Source organism: Galeopterus variegatus, unplaced genomic scaffold (assembly GCF_000696425.1).
Source record: "Galeopterus variegatus unplaced genomic scaffold, G_variegatus-3.0.2 Scaffold198, whole genome shotgun sequence".
NCBI classification, from domain to species: domain Eukaryota; kingdom Metazoa; phylum Chordata; class Mammalia; order Dermoptera; family Cynocephalidae; genus Galeopterus; species Galeopterus variegatus.
The window spans coordinates 60,080-73,712 of NW_007726309.1; positions in this window are offsets into that span (position 1 = coordinate 60,080).

A 13,633-nucleotide genomic window follows, 5' to 3' on the forward strand; every position below is an offset into this window, starting at 1 on the left:
TTTTTGCTCTGTTAACTGTTTCTTTTGCTGTGCAGAAGCTTTTTAGTTTGATATAATCCCATTTGTTTATTTATCCTTTTGTTGTCTGTGCTTTGGGGGTCATATTCATAAAGTCTTTGCCCAGTTCTAGTTTCTGAAGTGTTTCCCCTATGTTTTCTTCTAGGAGTTTTATACTTTCAGGTCTTATATTTAAGTCTTTAATCCATTTGAGTTGATTTTGGTATATGGTGAGAGATACCAGTCTAGTTTTATTCTTCTACATATGGATGTCCAGTTTTACCAGCACTATTTGTTGAACAGACAGTCTTTCCCCCAGTGTGTGTTCTTGGTGTCTTTGTCAAAGATCAGTTGGCTGTAAATATGTGGATTGATTTCTGGGTTCTCTATTCTGTTCCGTTGGTCTGAGTGTCTCTTTTTATGCCAGCATCATGCTGCTTTGGCTACTATAGCTTTGCAGTAAATTTGAAGTCAGGTAGTGTTATGCCTCCAGCTTTATTTATTTATTTTATTTTTTGCTCAGGATTGTTTTGGCTATTCAGGGTCTTTTGTTGCATATGAATGTTAGAATTGTTTTTTCTATTTCTGTGAAGCATGTCATTGGTATTTTGATGTGTGTTGCATTGAATTTGCAGATCTCTTTGGGTAGTATGGACATTTTAACAATGTTAATTCTTTTAATCCAAGAGCATGGAATGTTCTCCATCTTGATCTGTCCTCTTTAATTTCCTTCAACAGCCATTTGTAGTTCTCATACGGATCTTTCACCTCTTTGGGTAAATTTTGATTCCTAGGAATTTTATTATTTTTTTGTGATTATTGTAAATGGGTTTGCTTTCTCGATTTCTTTTTCTGCTAGTTGTTGTAGCATAAAAATGCTATTGATTTTTGTGTGTCGATTTTGTATCCTGCAACTTTATTGAAATTGCTTATCAACTCTAAGAGGTTTTCTGTAGAGTCTTTAGGCTTTTCTATATGGATGATTATGTCATCGTAAACAGGGACAGTTTGACTTCATCTTTTCCAATCTGGATTCGCTTTGTCTATTTCTCTTGCCTGATTGTTCTGGTTAGTATTTCTAATACTATGTTAAATAAGAGTGGTGATAGTTGGCATCCAGGAGTTTTTCCCCTTCTTAAGGGAAAAGCTTTCATCTTTTCCACATTTGGGACAATACTGGCAGTGGGTTTGTCATATATGGCTTTTATTGTGTTGAGATACTTTCCTACTCTACCTAATTTGCTGAGAGTCTTTATGATGTTGAATTTTGTTAAATGCTTTTTCTGTGTCTATTGAGATAACCATATTGTTTTTGTTCTTGATTTCGTTGATGTGGTGTACCACATTTATTGACTAGTGTATGTTGAACCACCCTTGCATCTGTGGGATGAATCTCACTTGATCACGTTGTATAATTTTTTTGACGTGTTGCTGTATTCTATTTGCTAGTATTTTATTGAGGATTTTTGCAACTGTGTTTATTAAAAATATTGGCCTATAATTTTCTTTTTTTTGTTGCATCTTTGTCTGGTTTTGGTATCAGGATGATGCTGGCCTCGTAGAATGAGTTTGGGAGAATGGCCTCTGTTTCAATTTTTTAGAATAGTTTGAAGAGAATTGGTGTTAATTCCTCTTTAAAGGTTTGGTAGAATTCAGCAGTAAAGCCATTTAGGTTCTGGGATTTTTTTTTGCTGGGAGACTGCTGATTACTGCTTCAATCTCCTTGCTTGTTATTGGTCTGTTCAGGTTTTCTGTTTCTTCTTGGTTCAGTCTTGGTGATTTGCATGTGTCCAGAAATTTATCCATTTCCTCCAGGTTTTCAAATTTGTTGGTGTGTAGTTGTTTACAATAGTCTCTACTGATTCTTTGTATTTCTGTGGTATCAGTTGTAATGTCTCCTTTTTCATTTCTGATTTTTGTTATTTGGATCTTCTCTCTTCTTTTTTTAGTTAGCCTAGCTAATGGTTTGTCTATGTTGTTTATCTTCTCAAAAAACCCCAACTTTTTGTTTCAATGATCTTTTACATCATTTTTTGGGTCTCTATTTCATTCAGTTCTGCTCTGATCTTAATTGTTTCTTTCCGTGTGCTAATTTTGGGATTGGATTGCTCTTGTTTTTCTAGTTCTTTGAGTTGTAGCATTAGGTTGTTTATTTGAAATCTTTCTATTCTTTTGATGTAAGCATTTATTGCAATAAACTTTCCTCTAAGTATTGCTTTTGTAGGATCACACAGGTTTTGGTATGATGTGTCTTTATTTTCATTAGTTTCAATAATTTTTTAATTTCCTGTTTAATTTCTTTTTGGACCCATAGGTTGCCCTGGAGCATGTTGGGATGTTGTTTAATTTCCACGTGTTTGTATAGTTTCCAGAGCTTCTCTTGTTAGTGATTTCCAATTTTAATCTGTTGTGGTCTGAAAAGATACTTAAAATGATTTCAGTTTTTAAAAATTTGTTGAGACTTGGTTTGTGACCTAACACGTGGTCTATCCTGGAGAATATTCCATGTGCTGATGAGAAGAATGCATATTCTGTAGTTGTTGGATGAAATGTTCTATAGATATCTGCCAAATCCAGCTGGTCTTAAGTATAGTTTAAATCCTGTGTTTCTCTGTTGATTTGTTGCCTAGATAATCTGTTCAATGGTGAGAGAGAGTTGTTCACCTCTCCAACTATTATTATACTGGGATCTATCTCTTTCTTTAAGTCTAATAGTGTTTGCTTTATACATCTGGGTACTCCATTGTTGGGTGCGTATATCTTTATGATTTTTATGTCTTCTTGCTGGGTAGATCCCTTTATCATTGTATAATGGCCTTCTTTGTCTCTTTTTATGGTTTTTCTTTAAAGTCTTTTTATCCAATGTAAGAATAGCTACTCCTGCTTGTTCTGGTTTCCATTTACATGGTATATCTTTTTCCATCCTTTCATTCTTAGTCTGTGTGTGTCTTTACAGGTAGGTGAGTCTCTTTTAGGCAGCATATAGTTGGGTCTACTTTTTTAATCCAATCACTCAGTCTGTGTCTTTTGAGTAGAGAATTTAATCCATTCACATTTAGGGTTATTTTTGAAAGGTCTTACTCCTGGTATTTTATTGATTTTCGTTTGGATGCTTTAACTGTCTTTTGTTCCTTCCTTACCCTTTTATTGTTTGTCTTTGGTGTTGGAGGGTTTTTTGAGGTGGTAAGATACAATTTCTTTCTCTCTTGCTTTTGTATTTTTGTTCTACCAATGAGTTTTATTCTTTCTTGTGTATTCATGGAAGTGATTATTGTTTTTCAGATTCTAGATGCAGGACTCCCTTGAGGATTTCTTATAGGGCTGGTTGTGTGGTGGTGAATTCCCAAAGTTTTTGTTTGGAAAATACACTATTTCTCTCTCATTTCTGAAGGGTAGCCTTGCTGAGTATAGTATTCTTGGTTTGCAGGTATTTTTCTTTTAGTATTTTGAATGTATAATCCTATTCTCTTCTCTGCTGTTAGTCTGATGGGGACTCCCATGTAGGTGACTTGACACTTTTCTCTTGCTCTTTTTAATATTCCCTCTTTGACTTTGAGCTTTGCCAGCTTGACTGTAACATGCCTCAGAGAGGACCTTTTTGGATTGAATCTGTTTGGGGATATTTGGGCCTCCTGGATCTGAAAGGCCATGTCTCTCCCTATACCTGGGAAGTTTTTCACTATTATTTTGTTGAATAGGTTTCCAATGCCTTTTCCTTTCTCCTCCCCTTCTGGAACATCCATGATTTGGATGTTTGTGCATGTATGGTTGTCTGCTAGCTCTCTTAAATTTTCTTCGCTTCTTTAAATTCTTTTTTCTTTTTGGTCCACCTGGGTTATTTTGAGAAGACTGTCTTTAAGATCAGAAATTCTTTCTTCTGCTTGCCGTAACCTGCTGGTTAAACTCTCAGTTGTGTTTTTTATTTTGTTGAATGACGCCTTCAGTTCCATGAGTTCTATTACCTTCTTTTTAAGGTATTAATCTCTTTGCAAATTTCCTCTTTCATATCCTGGATACTTTTTTTCTCATTTCATTGTGCTGTCTTACTGAGTCTTCTCATATCTCATTATATTTCCTTCAGATTGTTGCTTGGAATCCATTTTCAGTAGTTTCAAGGATTTACTGATGTATGGGGTCTTGTACTTGAGAATTACTGTATTACTTTAGTGGTGTCATATTTTAAAAATATTTCTAGTATCTCTATTTTGATGTCTGGTCATCTTTGCCTATGCTCTTCTTTTATTATTCTGGAGCGGGCTTTGAGGGGAGAGGCTTCCTCCTGTAGATGTATTTTATATTGACTGTTGAGCAGGGTGTTTTGGTATTGGTTCTGGGTAGATGACGTAGTGTAGTCTCCATGTGGGTACTTTGGCCATATTCAGTGCTGGAATTGAGTGTGAGTGCCTCTGTGGCCTAGGCACTGGGGCACTTAGTGATTCCTTGCTGAGATTAGTGATACTGTGTTGGTTCATTGAGGATGTGGGCAAGCTATTGAGTTCTTGAGAGAAGCACCTGGGTGATCTATCACTCTTTGCCTGGGCTGGGTGTTCCTGAGTGGCTTGTTGGTATCCTAGCTAGTGTCCTGTGACCCTGATAGATGCACTGGGGTATATAGGAGCTTCTCAGTTTGAATGGGTAATCCTGGGCAGGGTTTCTTTTTCCACATTCTTGCAGGCAGAGGCTCCTCCTGGGTCCTTGTTTCCTCTGGTTGGGGGATGGATTCATGGTGATTGGGAAATTTCATTCTTACTCTATTTGGGGTGGTCTGTGTGTGTCTCTCCCCAGATCAATGCAGTCATGTGGGCTACAAATGTACCTTCCACCGCCAAGCATGCTGCTGCACATGGCAGTGTAATTCTCCCTGTGGGTTGGGCCAATGGGTCACAGGTCTGCACTCACTCATCTCTTTCTCTGGGCTCCACTGGTGACTCTCCTGTGTCATTGCAGTTGAATGGTCAGTGGGCTGCCAGCACAGTGGCATGGCTGCTGTTGTGTCTGTGGTGGACCACCCATGTAGAAGTGGTGTCTGTGGCAGTGGTGGGGGCTGCCTGAAACTCCTGCTGAGGTCCCTGGGGCACATTCCCGATGTCTGCTGGATGGGCTTTATGTATTTTAAAGCTCTGTTTTTAGCAGTCCATTGCCTTAACCACTTGGCAACCTTGTCACACTGAAGCTGTTTTTAAGTGCTCATATAGTTAGAGTTTTACATCTTTCTGCTCTATTAATTCTGTTATCATTATTAAATATCCCCATTCTTATTTCTTCTTAGTAGTTTCTCCTTAGACTTCTTATTTGAAGTCTATTTTATCCTGTATTAATATAGCCACTGCACCTTTCTTATGCTCGCTGTTCACATGATACATCTTTCTGCATCATTTTACTTTCAGACCATTCATGTAATTTAACTGGCTTTTGGATTTTTATATAGTCTGACAATTTCTGCCTCTTAATTTCAGGGTATGGTCCATTTATATTTAACCTAATTATCTATTTTTTAGAATTTAGGTCTATCATTTTGCTATTTGTTTTCTATACATTTCCTCTTTTTGGTTATTCTTCTGTTTGTCTTCTGTCTTCTATGTTAATCACATTTTTTGGTGTTTTATTTAAATTCCTCTATTGTACTTATAGCTATGTATATTAGCATTATTTTTTAATGGTTTTTCTAGAGATTACAATATGCATCTTTAATCTACCACAGTCTACTTAGAGTTTATATTGAAATACTTCAGATGAAATGAAGGAACCTTGTAACAATGGTTTAATTTAGTGCTGTCATCATACATATTAAATCTGTCTTCACTATGAACCAACAATACACTGTTGTTAGTTTTGCTTTACATGGTCATATGCCTTTTAAAGACATTAAGAGAAGGAAAAATATATATACATAATATTTGTCCACATATTTGTGATTCCTCGTGACTTTATCCTTTCTTACAGATCCAAATTACCACCTGGTATCATTTCCTTCAGCCAGTCCTTTAGCGGGTCTTGTGATGTAGGACTAATTATCCTCCTCTTTTGTCTGCTTTGCTTTCACTTTTGGAGGACTGTTTTGTTGGATATGGAACAAGAGTTGACAGTTTTATTTTCCTTTGAGGACTTTGAGTACGTAATTTCAATAATTCTGGTCTTCATTGTTTCTTTTTTCTTTTTTCTTTTTTTTTGTCTTTTTCCGTGTCTGGCATCGGATCGCAACCCTCAGTGTCACCCCCGTACCGGACCGGGACCGGCAACGGGATCGCAACCCTCGGTGTTGCTCCCGCGCCTCGCTCAGCCAGTGAGCGGGAACCGGTCTGTATGTGGGATCCGAACCCTCGGGCGGGAGCGCCGCCGCGCTTCCCAAGCGGCGCACTATCCAGTGCGCCACCGGGCCGGCCCTGGTCTTCATTGTTTCTGATGAGAAGTCAGTTGTTAATTTTATTCTGTTTTCTCTCATTTTTCTTGGCTACTTTCAAGAATTTCTCTCGATGTTATTTTCAGCTTTTGAGTATGGGTGGCTTAGGTATCGTTTTCTTTACATTCATCCTCTTTAGTGTTTGTTCAGCTTGAGCTATAAGTTAACATTTTTCACCAAATATGGGAACTGTTAGATCATTTAAATGTTTTTTCAGTCCTTCTCTCTCTGCTCACATTTTTGAACTCGAATTACCTCTATGTTAGATTTCTTGATATTTTCCCATAGTTCTCTGATGTTCATTTTCCTTCTATTTTTCTCTTTGCTTCAGATTGGGTAATTTCTATTCATTTATCTTCAAGTTCACTGATATTTTTTATTCTATTACCTCCAATCTGTTTTTAAGCACATCTAGTCAATTTTTCACTTTCCATTTCAAATGGAAAATGGAAAAATTATGTACTTTTCAGCAATAGAGTTTTCCATATTCCTTTAGCTTATTTTTTTGTTTCATTTTTTTCTGATAAAATTTCCTATTGTTCACTCAGTAAGACCACATTTTCATTTAATCTTTTAAAATGCCTCATCTCCCTTTATTTCTTTTAAATTTATAATTGCTACTTTGAAGTTTTTGCTGAACCAAAGTCTGAACCAAAGTCTGTTTCTATTGACTGCCCTTTTTCTTGAGTATGTGCCACATTTTCCTATTTATTTGTATGTCTAGTATTTTTTTGCTGAAAACTGGACGCTGTGGACAATATATTTTAGTGACTCTCGATTTTGTTATGTTCTTCTAAGGATTATTGTTTTTTTTGTTCTAGCAAGCAGTTAACTTGCCAGGACTCAGTTTCAAACACCATCTTTCTCATGCTCAGTTTTTTCAACTTCCAGCTGCTTGTATTTTTAGCTTGGCTCTCTGGGGTTTCCACTGCAAAGGCATAGTTTGGTGGTCAGCCAAGGATTTGAACACAGTTTATACCCATAGTTGGCATTCACTCTTTCTGTGACTTCCTGCTCCTATGGTTTATCTCTTTAATTTCGAGGGGCTCTTCCAATCATGACCTCAGACATCTAGTCAGTAAAACAATAGGATTCAACTTTCTGCTGCCTGAGGTCTGCATGTTGGGAAATGCCCTTATTCTAAAATGCAGCAAACTTACAAATCTCTCCCAGTGACTTTCTGTCTTTCAAAAGCAGACCCTTCTCTGATTTCTGCCTGCTTTTTCACTGGGCTCCCTGGGTTCTCCCCATGCATGTGCAAATTAGCAATCAGTCAGGGATTCAGGCAGAGTTTATACTTATTTCTTCTGTTGCTCTCTTGCTTCCAGGAATGCTCCCCTAAATTTTCAGCTACTCTGCTAGGCTCTGAGGTATCTCCTCCACCTCATCAATTCTTTAAGAATGAGGTTTCTTGCCATAGGATTTGTGAAGATTGGAGATCACTGTCTGTCACTTCAAGGAAAAAAGCCACAAATTTGCAATCCTCTTCCATTGCAATGGCCATCTTCTGACAAAGGTCTGCTTTCTGCCTTCTTTTGATTGCTTAACAATGCCTTCAAATAGTTTTTCTTTTAATAAATTTTGCTCAGATTTTACAATTGTTATCTTTAAGAGTATTTGCCTGACCAATTCTGTTATATAAGCCAGATGTCTAAATGGTATAATTTTCAAAATTGCATTTACTAATTGTTTGCTGCTGTTATATAGAAATAAGAATGACATTTTTATACTGATCAACTCTCTAGCAATCTAGTTAGAGTTGCTAACTTCACTTATTAGTTCTAACAGTTTTTGGATTATTTTGGATTTTTTTTTTTTTACATATGCTATTATGTTGTCAGAGAAAATAGAGAAAATGGACAGTTTCATTTAATTTTTTTTTCAATTCTTATACCTTTTATTTGTTTTTCTTTATTGCATTGGCTGGGATCTTCAGAACAATGTTTACATAAGTGGTGATACTGGGAATCCTTGTCTTCTTTTGTATATCAAGGAGAAAGCATCAGGATGATGGTGACTGCAGGTTTTTAAAATAGATCTTTACAAGAGTGCAGAAGTTGATTTTTACTGTTTTTGCTCAGAATTTGTTTTTTTAATTAGGAAAAGATGTTGAATTTTATCAAATGCTTCTTTTGTATCTGTTGAGGTGATAATATGATTTTTCTATATTTTCTGAGAATGTAGGAAATTAAATTGGTTGATTTTCAAATATTAAACCAGGCTTGCTGAAATTAATCAAATGTGGTCGTGATGTATTATCCTCTTTAAAAGTGACTGAATTCAATTCGTTTATATTTTTCTTAGGATTTTAGTCTGTGTTTATGGGAGAGATTGATCTGATCTGTAACTTTCCATTCTCGTAATGTCTTTATCAGAGTTTTCATATCGAGGTTGTGTTGGCATCATAAAATTAGTAGGGAACCAGACCAAATGTCCATCCTCTAATGAGTGGATAAGGAAACTGGGGTATATCTACACAATGGAATACTACTCAGCTATAAAAAAGAATGAAATACTGCCATTTGCAACAACATGGATGGACTTAGAGAAAATTATATTAAGTGAAACGAGTCAGGCAAAGAAAGAGAAATAGCAGATGTTCTCGCTTATTTGTGGGAGCTAAAAACAAACAAACAAACAAATAAATAAATAAGCACACAAACAAACAAAGGGTGGTTGGGGGACGAAGACAGAATAACCACAAAAATTCCTTGACCTATTTAACACAAGTGAACAGATACGATGTGGGGGCAGGGAGGGAGGCAGAGAGGAACAGATAAAGGGGCATGAAAATCAACTACAATGTATTTTGAGAAGTAAAATAAAAAAAATTCACTGGAAGTTTGTGTACTATTGGCATAACTTCTTTTTTAAATGTTTGGAAAATTTTGCTATCTGTGCCTGGACATTTCTTTCTGGGAAGATTTTAAATTACAAAATAATTAAAAAATACTTATATGTTAGTCATTTTTTCTATATTTTTTGTGTCAGTTTTGAAAAGTGGTGTTTTTCCTAGGACGTTGTACGTGTCATCTAAATGTTCAAATGTTTTGGAAAATTGTTGTTCATAATGTGTCCATAGGGTCTGTAGTGATGTGCATACTTCATTTCTAATACTGGCAATTTGTTTCTCTTTTTTTCTTGATCAGTTTTTTCTGGATGTGTATCAATTTAATCATGTTTTCCTGAGGAATAATGTTTTGTCTTTACTAATTTTCTCTATTATGTGTTCTGTTTTCCTAATTTATTTCTGCTCCCTTCTTTATTATTTCCTATGTTTGCCTCTGTATCTAGTTTGCTTTTATTTTTTTCAAACTCGACATGGGTACTTAGGTCATTAAGTTTCAGTCTTTCTTCTTCTGTAATGTCTGTTTTTATGGCTATGTATTCCATCTAATTACAGCTTTTGCTCTATTTCATATTTTTATATGTTGTATTTTTATTCTCATTTCATTCAAAATATTCTCTAATTTTTCTTTTGATTTGTTCTTTGACCAATTGGTTATTTAGAAGTGTTTTGGTTCATTTCCAAACATTTTGGGATTTTTTTCTTTGGTTTTCTTTTTGTTATTAATTTTTTTGTTTAATTTCATCATGGTCCTGGAACAGACTGAATGATCTAAATCTTTTGAAATTAGTTGAGAATCTCTTTATGGCCCAGCCTACAGTCCTGATTCTTTCCAAAAAATTTCTTAAACTTTATCTTGATTTTCTAGTTGTTCTTAATAGGCACATTGTTATTCCATAAGCTGCCCCATCATAACTGAAAGCAAAAGTTTTACAGCATCATAATTTTTATCTTATTTTATTTATTTTTTTTGAAACATAGTTGACTATATGTAGTTGTGGGGTACAGAATTGAATATGGATAAATGTGTACACCATGTGGTGATCAAATCAGGACAATAATTTAATTAATGACTATTCTATTAGCAAACATTAAGTTGATTTCCAGCCTTGTGATATTGAAAAATGCTGCCACGCACATCCTCATAACTACTTTTTGAGTACTTGTGTGACTCTGTAGAAGAATCGAAAGAGCATGGTACAGTGGTTGATGGCATGGCCTCTGAGCAGGATTCCCTGGCTTAGATCCTGGCTCTTTATCTTGTTAAAATACAGATTCCTGGGCTTCGCTACATGTCTCTTGAATCGCTTCATTCAGAAGTGTGAATTTCATGGTCCGGCCTGGTGGCGTACTGCTACAGTGTGCGGCTTGGGAGCATGGCGGCGCTCCCGCCGAGGGTTCGGATCCCACATACAGACCGGCTGCTCACTGGCTGAGCGAGGTGCGGGAGCAACACCGAGGGTTGCGATCCCGTTGCCGGTCCTGGTCCGGTACGGGCGCGACACTGAGGGTTGCGATCCGTTGCCGGTCACGAAAAAAGACAAAAAGGAAAAAAAAAAAAAAAAGAAGTGTGAATTTCATGATTCTACAAGCCAGAGAACTACTGCTCTGGGATAAGGACAGGAAGGATAATAAGACACTGGCTGGAGCTGCCAAAGCACGATGCTGATTTTCTGGGAGGGAGTGGAGGTAGGGGACGCGGAGGAAACAGGCATTTTCTCTGCTGCCTTAATGCCCTTGGGTTCCTTTGCCTCTTCCCGAGTTGTTCCCAAGCTTGTGTTAAATCAGGCACTTCTGGGTCTTCCCTGGCACTCCACTCTTGACTATGAGAAGGAGCATTGTGTACACTCAGAGGTGATATTTGGGGGGTTTGACTTGTAGTTCTAGGGTTGTGACTAGATCTGGGTGGGTTCTGGTGGCTGCTGGAGAGTTATTTCCTCTTGGACCTGGGGGCTGAGGCAAAACAAGTCTCAGGCTTTCCTCTCCAGGCCATGCCAGTGACAGCATCTCACTCCTCAAACCAGGTTGGGTTAACAGCACAATAAAGCAGGTTCCAGTGACAGGCTGCGAGGGTGCTCGTTGGGCTCTCCCTATTAAGGTTTACCTTCAAATATTAATCTCGAGGCCATAAGAACTGCCCCTCATCGGAGAGCGAGCTTTGGCAAAAGAGGACCCTGTGTTTCCAACCCAGCTTAGTGTTAATTGTTCCCCACGAATCCACTCATTCGTTCAACCAATACATATTGAGCACAACTCTGCAAATCATTTATTTAACAAATATTGTTAAAATTGTGGCAATGACTGTCCTTGTTGCTGGGGACACAGCTATGAGCAAAATAGACACAACTCTGCTTTTTAAGGCTCATATTCTGGTGGGTGAAGACAGACAATAACCAAAATAAGTCAAATATACTGTAATGACAGGGAAACAACTGCTGCAGAGGAAAACAGAGCACAGGAGGCGGGAGAAAGAGCAGGCATGGTGCTGGGATTTTATTGAGTCGATTGATGACTTTTTGGACATTTCAGACTTACAAAAAGTTGCAAGAATACTACAAATAATTGTCAGATATCTTTCATCCACACTCCCAAGATGCTAATATTTTACTCCATGCACTTTATCCTTTTCTCTCTCTCCTTCTCACTTTCTCTCTTTCGTGCTCCTGAACTATTGAAGAGTGAGATGCCTTTATTTCAGTGTACGTGCTTCTGAAACACAAGGATTCCTCTCACATAACCACAGCACAATGATCCAATCAGAAAATTAACACTGTTACAAAACTGTTATCTAAACTATAGTTCTTATTCAGATTTCACCAGTTGTCCCAATAATACCCCATATACCACAAGAAAGCCCACGGTCACCTATTACACTCCCTCATCATGCCTCTTTAGTTTCCTATTTCATGACCCTGACACTTTTGGAGAGCACAGTCCAGTTATTTTGTAGAATGGATTTCTTGATGAGTCCTCATACTTAGATTCAGGTAGGACATGTTTGCAGGAATGTCCCAGGGCTGACGTTGTGTCCTCGGTCCATCACAGCAAGAGGCACATGTTGTCTATTAGTCCCACCGCTGGTGAAGTTAACTTTGATCCCTTGGTTAGGCTGGTTTCTGCCAGTTCTCTCCAGTATATTTACTATTTTACTCTTCGTAATGAAGAAGTATCATGTAATGCTATACTTTGAGACTGTGCAAATACTCTGTTATTCCTTAAAGTTTTATCCACTAATTTTAGCACCCATTGATGACTCTTTCCTGAATTATTATTACTATTATGGCTGCCAAATGGTGATTTTCTAATTTTATCATTCCTTTTACTTTTATTAGTTGGCTTTCTACTGTAAACAAGAGTTTTTCTTCTCATTTATTCATTTATTTATATCCGTGCGGACTCAGAGAGTCTTACTTCATTTTGTAGGTTGTAATCATTTACTGTCATTATTTATTCTGATGCTCAAATTGTCCCAGATTTGGCCAGTGGAAACCCCTCTGGCCTGGCTCTCGTACCTCTGACATGACTCTGTGATGTTTCTGAGCACTTTATTACTTTCTGCCACAAGAATATGTTCTAACCTCGTCTTGTACTTTCCTTGCTCCAGTCCTGGAATCAGCCATCGATTCCTTTGAGTGGAGAATGGTATTTATTTTCTGCTTGTTTTTGTTCAGTTGAACAGATATTTGTATGGTTTCTTATTTCCCCTTTTCTCTGACACCAAATGTAGTGTACTATACGTATTCTTGCACTTTTTCACTGAATATTATATTCCAGAAATCACTCCATATATCAATTGCTGACTAAGAAGTCAACCGTACATTCCTGGCATGAACCCCACTTACTCATGATGTATTATCCTTTTAATACATCACAGTATTCAATTTTTTTCACACTTGTTTAAAATTTGCACACCTTTGTTCATGAGGGATAAAGGCTATAATTTTCTTTTCCTGTAATGTCCTTGTCAGTTTCTGATGTCAGGGTTATTTGTCCTCATAAAATGAGTTGGGAAGTGTTTCCTCTATTTCCTGGAAGAGTTGGTGTAAAATTGGCGTTTCTTCCTTAAATGTTTGGAAGAATTCACCAGTGAAGTCATCTGGGTCTAACTTTGTTTTTTGGGGGGTTGCAGAGAGGAGATGGGAGGCAGAGAAGGTTTTAAATTACAGATTCAATCTTAAACAGACATGACTCATAACACTGTCTGTTTCTTCTTATGTCAGTTTTGATACATGGTGCTTTTCAAGGAATTAGTCTACTTCTTCTAAGTTGACAGTGTCTCAGTGAAAATAGGCTGGTCCAGGAAGGCCTCACTGAAAAGACAATATATGAGCAGAGACCTGAAGGAGGAGAGGAAGCAAGCCATGCAGATATCCGGGGGTGGGGAGGGG